The following is an 11,749-nucleotide window of genomic DNA, read 5'->3' on the forward strand; positions in this document are numbered from 1 at the left end:
TCAGTAATGTTGTTCGTTGAAAAACGGCACGAGTGTCAAAACGTTTTGTGCCATTATAAAAGTAATTTCATAAATTAATTAACTCATAGAGATTTTTTTGCACTTACCTCTACTGCTGTGTGATATTCTTAACGATCGCGTTTTATTTGTCATAGTCCCCACGCGTCCGTCCCGTCGCAGCGAAGCTTCAGTCTCGTTGTACGCACCAGAGTGCAACTTCAAGCACCTCAAGTCTTCAGTAGCTTGCTCCTGCTAGCGGTCAATTACTCCAAAGGTCTCTTCCTTTGACAACGAAGTGCGCGTACGTTGCGACGTAGTCGGAAGGCTTGCGACACTCATAATCAGTTTCTTTAGAGGTGCTCCAACATCGACGGTGTGAGAATCGAGCCTATGATCTTTAGTCGAGACACCTGCCGCAAAAGAAAGAAACTAGCTGCCATACCCTTTCCCCCTTCTTTTTCGAGTAGTTTCGTTTGCTAGCACCACTCGCGGCAGACGGTGCAACAACTCGACATTTTGCTTAGCCTCCGAAATAGTCGTGTATAGTTGCAGATATCGAATAACTCCTGTGGGCCACAAGTAAAAAAAATCACAACATATCCATGCAGGGAATGATGATGAGTGGGGCCAAACGATGGAGGGTTACATAAACAAATACTGTATACAATTATTCAAGAAATTCTACAAATCGTGAGTGGTAGCTATACGTCACTGGCGTTCCCCCTTCATTATAACTATTTTATGGTTGGTGATGTGGTGGATCGGTGATGTGGTATAGTGGGATCTTCGCAAGGACGAACAAGTGGGCAGTTCGCAAGGGTGGAACTATAGGTGGTCACGTACAAACAAAGAACGGATACAGTGAGACAATCTATGATTCTTTAACGCACACCTGTATAAAGTACACGACCATCTTGCATTTGATATTGGCTACTTCTCAACAGTAATTGCTTCATGGTTGGTCAAGTGGTGGATCGGTAATAGGGCGTAGTTGGACGTTTGCAAGGACGAAGTAGTGGGCAGCTGGCAAAAGTGCAACTGCAGGCTGTCACATACATACATACATACATACATACATACATACATACATACATACATACATACATACATACATACATACATACATACATACATACATACATACATACATACATACATACATACATACATACATACATACATACATACATACATACATACAATGAATGAATGGATGAATGAATGGACAGACCCATGCCTTTAGGAGCTCCGCCTTTAAAAACACCGTGATAATAGGTTGGTCATGAGTGGCACCGCTCGGCACTTCCTCAAAACTGAGACAGGTCAGCTCTGCAGGGAGCACGAGTCATTCGTCAGGCATCTTTATAAAGGAGGCAATGGTTGAGCTAAGCGTGGGAGACGCTATATATATATATATATATATATATATATATATATATGCATATATATATATATATATATATATATATATATATATATATATTGTAATGTACTAGACTGAGAACAAGAGACAACACCTGATCCTGGGCCAGCTCTTCTTATTCTGACTTCGTTCTATCAGCGCGCCGAAGCGCCAGAATCTTTCTTGGTCATGACACTCGGCCATGACTGCGCGAGCGCGGAGCTGGCAGCAAAGTTTCTGGTTGGCGGGCTTGGCTGCATCGTGGTGGTCAACCCGGACCACAATGCAACATGGAGCGACGGTCTGGGGGAAGCGTCTCTGGTGGACAGCACTGGCTGCCTCGAGCTAGTCGCTCTTTTGCACGCCACGATGTCTCCTGAAAAAGTGCTGTAGACTCAGGCGGCCGGCACTGGCTGCCCCATTGTGGCCGACGCTCTGGGCCATTCTGCGATTAGGTCCGGGTATCTGCCAGAAGTATATCTGGTGGTCGATACTGGCAGCATCTCTGAGGTCGGCCTCGGCCACGCTGGAACTGGGTGCCGGAGTCTGACACAAGCCTATTGGAAACTTGAGACTGGCTGCATCGCTGTAGTTGGTCTCGACTATGCAGAGACTCTTTGTGGGAAGCAGCTAAACTCGCACATGACAACGCACTTCAGACGGGCCGCGAAATCAGTGGCTGACGTAAAACGCCGCACGAGGGTTGCCGAAAGCGTATCCCAAAATACGCGCTAGGTGCCCTGGTTGGTGTCGAGAGTGGGTATGCAATTTCAGTGATGTGTGGCAGAAAACATAATTCACGGTCGGTCTTGGCATCTGCGGCAGGACATTCTGTGAAGCTGTCATCGTATTGGCTTCGTCTGTGGGGTGCTTCTCGTGGACGCGATCACTCGCGTTGCGGGGCTGTCGAACACTCTGGTCGGGCACCATGGCTATCTCGTAGCGGTCGCAGCACGCTTAGCAGGCAATTCCGTTGGTATAGTTTGGGGCACTGGTCTTCATTGCCGTCGGCGTTCTGGACAAGCTGCGAAGCCCGGGCATCATGATTTGACGCAGGAGCCTCTACGCAGCCATCTCTGCCTCTTCTTGTTCTGCAGTCACAAGGAATCAGGATGTTTTTTGGTGGTTGTGCACCACGGCGTCCATAGGGGTTAAAGCCACCACCGCTGTACGTCTTGCTGCAGACACCAGGGGCGTACGAAAGCCTCATCTCGCAGATCTGTGCGAGCTGGTCGCCGGCTGGCCGATCTATCTTTGATTCCTCCTCAACGCACACTGCCTCCTGGTGATCCGCACGGTAATCAGATGGTCTGAAAGTCATATTGCATTGCCCGTGATTCCAAGTAGGGCTGTACGCCGGCAGGCCGGAAGTGTTGATGTTGACTTCGTCTGCTTGTGGCGCATTACTGGGAACTGTTCGTATCGTAGACAGGTGGCGTGCGTCATGTCGTAACCCATCCGGCAGGACCAGGGTGGACGACTCCACGTGCCCAGGAGGTGTCGAGTTGAAAGGCCGCAATGCCAAATGCTCAGGGTCGAGGTTGGTCTTGTTGCCTGTTGTCAGACTAGAGGACTGTGAAGAGACATCGAGCTGCCGCCCCACTTGAGCTCGATATATGGTAATGGGTGCGTTGATGAAGGGTCCAGCTACCCGGTGCCGCTTTGTATCTCCCCCACGAAAGAGGACGGGGTGCCTGATGGCTGACACAAATTTGGGCCCGGTACCAGCGACGAGTCTGGAAGCTCATGTGGAGAACTAGAGTGCTCAGCTGGAGCCTCGAGATGGAACACTTCTTGAACTCTATACTCGGTACCGGTCTGGTTGGACGGGGTGGTGGTGGAGAGGTGGTAAGGATTACGACCAAAAGCAGCCATGAGCTTGCAGCTTCACTCCGCTCATGACTGCTGCTTCCAGCCTTCATACCGGTGCCATGCCGCTGCACCTTCCCGAAGACGGTCTACAGCCACGGTTCATTTCTGAGATTCCGTACAGGCCTCGCGCATTGCTATCACGTTGACGGTTGCCACCCAGATGTCGGCGTCGTTCCGGGCCCCGTGGAATTCCGGTAGTTCGCAGACGGCTGGTGATTGTGAGGTGGCAGGTGGCAACGCAGAGATCACCGACGCGAAGCAGTCGAGCTGGTGTAAGAGCTCGATCAGAGAAGACCGAAGCTCCCTGCGTTGCTCCGGTGTGCTTGCCTCATGGTCGTATAAGGGAGCTACAGCCAACACTGCGTTAATGTCACACAATGCTGGCAACACTGTAGGAGCTCGCTCGGCGATCAATGCTGTCAGTTTGTTAGTCTCGGCGCGGAGCAGTGCGATGATACGCCGCAGCTCCACGGCACTGTCGCATGAGGCTCCTGAACCACTTTGGTTCGTGTCCGTCAAGTTCATGGTTCTAGTAGTACTCACTGTGGTGACACGCGCGTCCAAGGAAGTATGAACAGCGTTTCTTGGCGGCTTATGTGTTGGAAGAGTACCGGACAGGGAATGCAGGCCGTGGGAAGCTTGAACAGCATTCCCAAAGAACAGGAGCCCGTGCGTAGTACGGCCGCGAAGTGGTAGAATAGTGTCCATTGGGTGATGACCTGGTACCACAGAGGAGGCATGCGCACCATACACTGATGGTCCGATGGGCAGCTGAAGCGGTGGCCAGGTTGTTGACTCCATTGCCAAAGAAGCGTGAACGACGTTCCTGGATGGTGAAAGCCGCACTGTCGACGAACCACGAAGACACGTACCGGTGGCTTCCCGCAGATGGTTCACTTGTCGGCTTGCGCTGACGGCAGAATTTATAGCCAAGGACGTGTGGATGGCGTCCCTTGTGAAATGGTGTCGGTAACGTGTACTGCAGCCACCAAGGAGGCCTTGACGCCGTCCCCGAACGGTGGTGGCAGTGGCGGCCGGTAAACAGCTGCCGAGGATGCCTTGACGCCGTCCTCAAGCGGCGCTTATAACGGCTGTCCGGGATGACGAAGCCGGGACGTAACACTTCTTCTTCGTCGACTGTGCCATCGTAATGTACTAGACAGAGAAAAAGAGACTACACCCGATCCTGGGCCAGCTGTTCTTATTCTGACTTCGTTCTTCTCTTCTTTTCTCTAGCAATCCGCGCGCCGAAGCGCCAGTGTCTTTCTTGGCCATGACTATATTTATATATATATATATATATATAGTAAAGAAGAGGAAGTACTGCTGCGCTGAGGTCATCAGCATCAGCGTGCAGCAGCGGCTCGAGCTCGGAAATTGCGGCTGGTGCATAGCCTTCCAAATCTTCTAAGCATCAACCTTTCTTCTCAATAAATCTCCTTTATAATTAGTGGAGCCGTGCTGGGTACCGTCTCCTATACGTTCCCGCTACCATCCTGGAACTCCGTTGTCGACGGCTACCTTCTGCTATGACGGACGCCGATCAGCAGACGCTTCCATCTCTTCCGGCCACCTGTCCAGGCAGTGTTCCTTAGCGGAAGCCTGCAATTTTCAGTGGAACAGATGACAACGACGTTGAAGATTGGCTCTCGACTTTCGAACGGGTGAGCGCTTTAAACAGGTGGATGGACGTGGACAAGTTCACACGCGTGTCGTTCTACCTCGCGTGTGTAGCCAGCCTTAGGCTTAGAAACCACGAGGCAGACGTCCGAACGTGGCCGCAATTTAGAACGTCAATTGTAGCAGTCTTCGATCGACCTGCTGTCTGAAAACTTCATGCCGGACGACGTTTACGCACACACGCAAAAGAAACGGGTGAAACCTTCACTAGTTACATAGAAGACGTCATCGATTTGTGCAGACCTGTGAACGCCGCAATGACGGGAGCTTAAAAATGTAAGCACATCCTCAAAGGAATTGATGACGACGCTTTTCAAATGCTCTTGGTGAATAGCCCGACCACTGTTAAGGGCATAATTAGCCTCTGCCAAAGCTACGATGAATTGCGGAAGCAGCGAGCTCTGACAAGACGTCCTCCAGCGCACGATTTAGCATTACCTTATAGTGTGATCAATGGTGATGACAAAGCGTCAATAATAGCCGAAATAAAAGCATTTGTCCGCGAAGAAGTCACACGACAGCTTTCCTTGGTGCCTTTTACATCAGAACCTACCACAACTTTACCGTCGTCTCTTCGTAGCGTTATTCAAGCAGAGGTCGCCGAGGCCTTACCAGCTGCTCGCCAGCCTAATCTAGTGGCCGCTCCTCTCACCTACGCCACGACTGCAGCCATGCCAACTTGCAAGGCGCCTGTGCCTCCGTTCCAGCCTCACGCGAGCTATCCCCCAGCTCCAGTTCACTGGATCAGCACTAACACCACGAACCCGTGGCGCACACTAGAAAATCGCCCGATATGTTACGCTTGTCGATACCCCCGACACGTCGCAAGGTATTGCCGCCGCTGGACGCATATCAACAATGAAAACAGCCGTGAGCCTTTCTTCCAGCTTGACTCCAACGCGCAATACGTTTCCTCTACTCCAATGCCATCCCGCTACCAGGACGACAACCGCCCTCGGTCGGGACGTCTTCGCTCGCCCTCTCCATGCCGCCGCTCGCCTTCTCCTATGTGTCGACGGCCCGCGCCTAACGAGGAGGAAAACTAGACGACGCTGTTCCTGAGGCAAAACTGCGCAAGTTTCGGTTTGCCCAAGTCCTCATTTGTCACCTACCAATGTTATAGGGGAAATTGTGTCCCCCTGCCTTACACCCTTCTTGATTGGTATTGTGTTGCTTTCTTTATGAAGCACTATGGTAGCAGTTGATCCCCTGTAGATTTCTTCCAGAATGTTTATATATACTTCATCTACGCCCTGATTCCGCAGTGTTTGCATGACGGCTGATATTTCTACTGAATCAAACGCCTTCTCGTGATCTATGAAGGCTATGTATAGTGGTTGGTTATACTCTACTTAGGGCAGGTAATAACCGCAGAGCCGAACCACGAGATTGAAGTAACTAGAAGAATAAGAATGGGGTGGAGCACATTCGGCAAGCACTCTCAATTTATGACAGGTAGATTGCCACTATCCCTCAAGAGGAAGGTATATAACAGCTGTATCTTGCCGGTACTTAGCTACGGAACAGAAACATGGAGACTTACAAAGAGGGTTCAGCTTAAATTGAGGACGACGCAGCGAGCAATGGAAAGAAAAATGGTAGGTGTAACCTTAAGAGACAAGAAGAGAGCAGAGTGGATTAGGGAACAAACGGGGGTTAAGGATATCATAGCTGAAATCAAGATGAAGAAATGGACATGGGCAGGGCATGTAGCGCGTAGACAGGATAACCGCTGGTCATTAAGGGTAACTGACTGGATTCCCAGAGAAGGGAAGCGGGTTAGGGGGAGACAGAAGGTTAGGTGGGCAGATGAGATTAAGAAGTTTGCGGGTATAAATTGGCAGCAGCAAGCACAGGACCGGGTTAACTGGCGGAACATGGGAGAGGCCTTTGTCCTGCAGTGGACGTAGTCAGGCTGATGATGATGATGATGATGAATGTTATAGGTGTGTTCGTCGAAAATATCCCTACTGTCGCTCTTGGAGATACCGGTGCAGCTTTTTCTGTTATAGATGCCGGATTTTGCCGCTCAATTCGTAAGGTTACAACGCCTTTCTCCGGATGATCCCTTTGCACAGCCAATGCTCAACCTGTTCAATCGACCGCAGTATGTACAGCTCGCGTGACAATTCAGGACGTTCTGTATACGATAGAGTTAATGGTTCTTTCATCGTGCTCCCATGTCGTCTCATCTTGGAATGGGACCCGTCATAACGCCGTAATCGGCTGTGCTAGGGCTGAGGTTGAATTTTGCTCACTGGATGACCAAGCGTCCGTCGACACCCAGTCTGCCGCCTAACTTGTCGTTAACGATGACACCCACATTTCTCTATGCTCTTTTGCGTTCGTGCCAGTTTCATGCAGCGCCATAACCGACGGCACGGTCTTCTTCACACCATCTCCAATATTAGTCGCCCGAAGAGCCCTCCCCCTGCCGTTTGCTGCTCTCGTCCTTGTAGAAGGCTCAACTACAATGCCAATTTATAATCATGAGTCGTCGTCTTTATCCCTATTTTGTCACAAGTGCCTTGGCCACGTCGAGACAATCACTTCTACCAGAATTATATCCATCCCCGATAAGGTGCCTTCTACCTCCGTCTTTGAACTGGCTGTTGTCTCAGCCGCTGACTCAACGTCGGCGAACTAATTTCAACCATTCATCGCTCCAGATTTGACATCTTCGCAGCGTTCACAACTCCTCACCATTCTTGAGTGCTACTGCCATTGTTTTGACGTTGAACAAACATCTCTCGGTGGTGCCTTAGAAGTAGAACACTACAACAACACTGGGTCCCACTCACCGCGGCGACAACGACCATATCGCGTGTCCGCTACAGAACGCCACGTCATTGCTGACCAAGTAGACGACATGCTTTGCAGAGGAGTCATTCGTCCTTCACAGAGCCCATGGGCGTCTCCAGTGGTCCTCGTCAAAAAGAAAGACGGTTCTAGTCGTTTCTGTGTCGATTTCCGGCGATCGAACAAGATCACGCTGAAGGATGTCTATCCACTACCGGGCATTGACGATGCTTTGCACAGTTTACAGGGTGCCAAGTTCTTTTCCTCGTTAGACTTACGGTCAGGCTACTGACATGTGCCTATGGCGGAGGCCGATCGCACCAAAACCGCTTTTGTCACGCCAGACGGCTTATACGAATTCACCGTCTTGCCCTTAGGACTTTGCAATGCACCTGCAACGTTCGAACGATTGATGGACAACATCCTGCGTGGACTAAAATGGAAGATATGCTTGTGTTACCTTGATGATATCGTGGTCTTAGCGCCTAACTTTGACACGCACTTACGTCACATTCAGCACGTCCTTACTTGCTTGACTAACGCCGGTTTGCAATAAACCTAAAAAAATGTCGATTTGCCATGCGTCAACTGAACATTATGGGCCACCTTGTTTCCAAGGAAGGCATCCTTCCGGATCCCGAGCAATTGCGAGCTGTTACGGCGTTTCCTAAACCAGCCACCATCAAAGAACTTCGAAGTTTCATCGGCTTGTGTTCGTATTTCTGGCGATTCATCCGAAACTTCGCGTCTAATATATCACTTCTCAGCGACTGTAAAGACCTCTTATCGTGGTCCCCTGCCTGCAACGAGGCTTTCACCACCTTGTGACGGCTTCTCACGACGCCACCCATTCTACGCCATTTAGATCCTGAAGCTCCAACTGAAATCCACACCGACGCCAGTGGTGTAGGCCTGGGTGCTGTGCTCGCACAGCGTAAATCTCAGCATCAGGAATACGTCGTGGCATACGCTAGTCGCACACTTACCAAGGCTGAGAGCAACTACAGCGTCACAGAAAAGGAGCGCTTGGCCATTGTGTGGGCCCTTGGAAAGTTTCGCCCATATTCATATGGTCGTTCTTTTGACGTCGTGACCGACCACCACGCACCGTGCTGGCTTTCGACGTTAAAAGACCCATTTGGCCGCCTCGCTCGCTGGGCGTCGAAAATTCAAGATTATGACATACGGGTGGTTTATCGGTCAGGACGGAAGCATGCTGACGCCGACGCCCTTTCCCTTCTCCCCTGTCCCACAATACCACATCTGACTCCGTTTGTGATTCCACAATGTCATCTCGTGATTTGACATCATTGCTATCGAACAACGCAATGACCCGTGGACTGCTTTTCTTCTCAATCATCTCTCCAAAACTTCGGAAATCCCAAAGACGCGAACGTTCCAGCGCCAAGTTCCACACTTCTCGATACGAGACATGCTTCTCTATCGACGCAACTACGCACCAGAGGGACGCAAGTGGCTGCTCGTCGATCCACGAACCCTGAGGTCGCAGATTTGTTCCTCTTTTCATGCTGACCCACCATGTGGCCACGCAGGAGTCTTCAAGACCCACCAAAGGCTTCGACATTGTTACTACTGGCGTGGTATGTATACCTTCGTCCGCAACTTCGTCCGCTCTTGCGCTGATTGTCAGTGCCGAAAATCTCCACGTCACGCATGCACCGGGGAACTGCAGCCTTTACCATGCCCTTCCCGACCCTTCGAACGTGTCGGAATGAATATTTATGGGCAACTTCCATTGACTTCGACTGGAAACAGGTGGATATTAGTTGCTATCGAGCACCTAACACGCTATTCTGAGACCGCTGCTCTTCAAATGGCTCCAGCAAAGGAGGTTGCCACTTTCCTACTGCGTCAATTTGTGTTGCGTCATGAAGGCCCTCAAAAACTCCTCAGTGACCGTGGCCGCGCCTTCTTTCCCGAGGTCATTGAAAAATTGCTCGCTGAGTGTGCTATTGTACATTGCACATGTACCGCTTACCACCCTCAAACCGATGGGGCTACCGAGCGCTTTAATTGTACTCTCGGCAACATGCTAGCTTTGTATGTGACGCCTGATCACTCTAACTGGGACTTAGTTCTCCCATTCAATGCATACGCTTATAATACGGTGACGCAAGCGAGAACAGGCTTCTCCCCTTTTTACCTCCTCTACGGCCGTCGCCCCTCCCACACCGTTGACACCATTCTGCCCTGTCGACCAGACGCATCCGAGTGCCTACCGATCTCTGACGCCGCCAGACACGCAGAACAATGTCGCCAGTTAGCTCGTCGCTTTACCTGCGCTGACCAAAACAGGCAAAAAGCAATTCATGAGGCCCAGACCTCAACTCCCGTTTTTCTTCCGGGTGCTCGGCTGTCAGTGCCGCATCGCACACCTGGGCTCTCTTCCAAACTTTTGCAAAAGTACGATGGGCCATATCGTATTCTCGAACAAACTTCGCCAGTAAATTACCTCATTGAGCCTCATGCACCACCGTCAGACTTGCGACGTCGCAAGCGCGAGGTTGTACACGTCCAGAGGCTCAAGCAGTACCACGGTTCAACGCCGCCTGCACAGGACTAAGTCGCCGGCATGGCTCCTTTGTTTCTCGGCGGGGCCTTTGTAAAAAAGAGGAAGTACTCCGGCGCAGAGGTCATAAGCATCAACAGCAGCAGCGTGCAGCAGCGGCTCGAGCTCGGAAATTGCGGCTGGTACATCGGCTTTCAAGCCTTCCACGCATCAACCTTTGTGCTCAATGAAGCTCCTTTATAATATATATATATATATATATATATATATACATATATATATATATATATATATATATATATATATATATATATATATATATATATGAGACCACGTCCGGTACGGCAGTAACCAGGTTATCATTTTTGTCCAGGTGCACGAGCCAAAGAGACCCACCTCGCGTGACATACGATGATAATCACTACAATGGTATTGTCATACAGATGAAGATGAAGTACATAGTCAGCGCTCACACTATTTTCCCCCCTTCGCGAAAGAGGGCAGCAAGTTAGAAAGGGTTAAAACGCCGAATATATGGTTTTAGTCGAGAGACGTGGAAGATCTCGCTGTGGCGGTGACGACGATCAAGAGCAGCCTTGACAGGAGCAACGCAATGGTTGACTTCAGATATTCGTTCTAGAACGGTGTATGGACCGAGATATCGGTTAAGAAATTTTCGCAGAACCCAGGTGCACGAATAGTTGTCCACAAAAGCACTTCGTCACCTTGGCGGAACAGAAATTTTCGACACTTTGCATCAATGTCGATTTTTCTTATCTCCTGATTGGTAGTAGTGTTGGTGCGGGAGATTTCACGGCCGTGGGCGACGCAAGCGGCGAACTCTTCTGCAACAGATGAACAACAAACAGAAGATGTGGACAAAAAGGTGGTGTCCAGAACAAAAGTCGGTACACGGCCATAAACGAGAAAAAAGGGGCTGTAATTCGTCGTACGCTGTTTGGCAGTTTTCTAGGCGAACGTGACAAAAGGAAGAATAGTGTCCCAGTTTTGTGATCCGGTTGAACGTACATGGAGATCATGTCGGACGAAGTTCGGTGAAAACGCCCAGTCAGACCATTAGTTTCTGGGTGATACGCTGATGTGGTCTTGTGGATGGTGTTAGAAACCTGGAGGACTTTAGCAATAACGTGTGAAAGAAATGTTTTGCCACGGTCACTAGGAAGACCACGCGGTGCGCCATGTCGTAAAATGATGGCGTCGGCGACTTCAGAGGTAGCCCCGGATGTAAGAGCTGCCGTCTCCGCATAGCGAGTAAGGTGGTCCACGGCAGTAACAATCCAACGGTGACCGGCTGGCGTAAGCGGAAGAGGTCCGTATAAGTCTATACCCACAAATTCAAAGGGGGTGGACGGGCATGGCAGCAGTTGCAATGGTCCCACGAGAAGACACGTGGTACGTTTGCGGTGCTGGCATGACGCACTGGAAGCGACGTACTTGGCGACAGA

Source organism: Rhipicephalus microplus, chromosome 8 (assembly GCF_043290135.1).
Source record: "Rhipicephalus microplus isolate Deutch F79 chromosome 8, USDA_Rmic, whole genome shotgun sequence".
NCBI classification, from domain to species: Eukaryota; Metazoa; Arthropoda; class Arachnida; order Ixodida; family Ixodidae; genus Rhipicephalus; species Rhipicephalus microplus.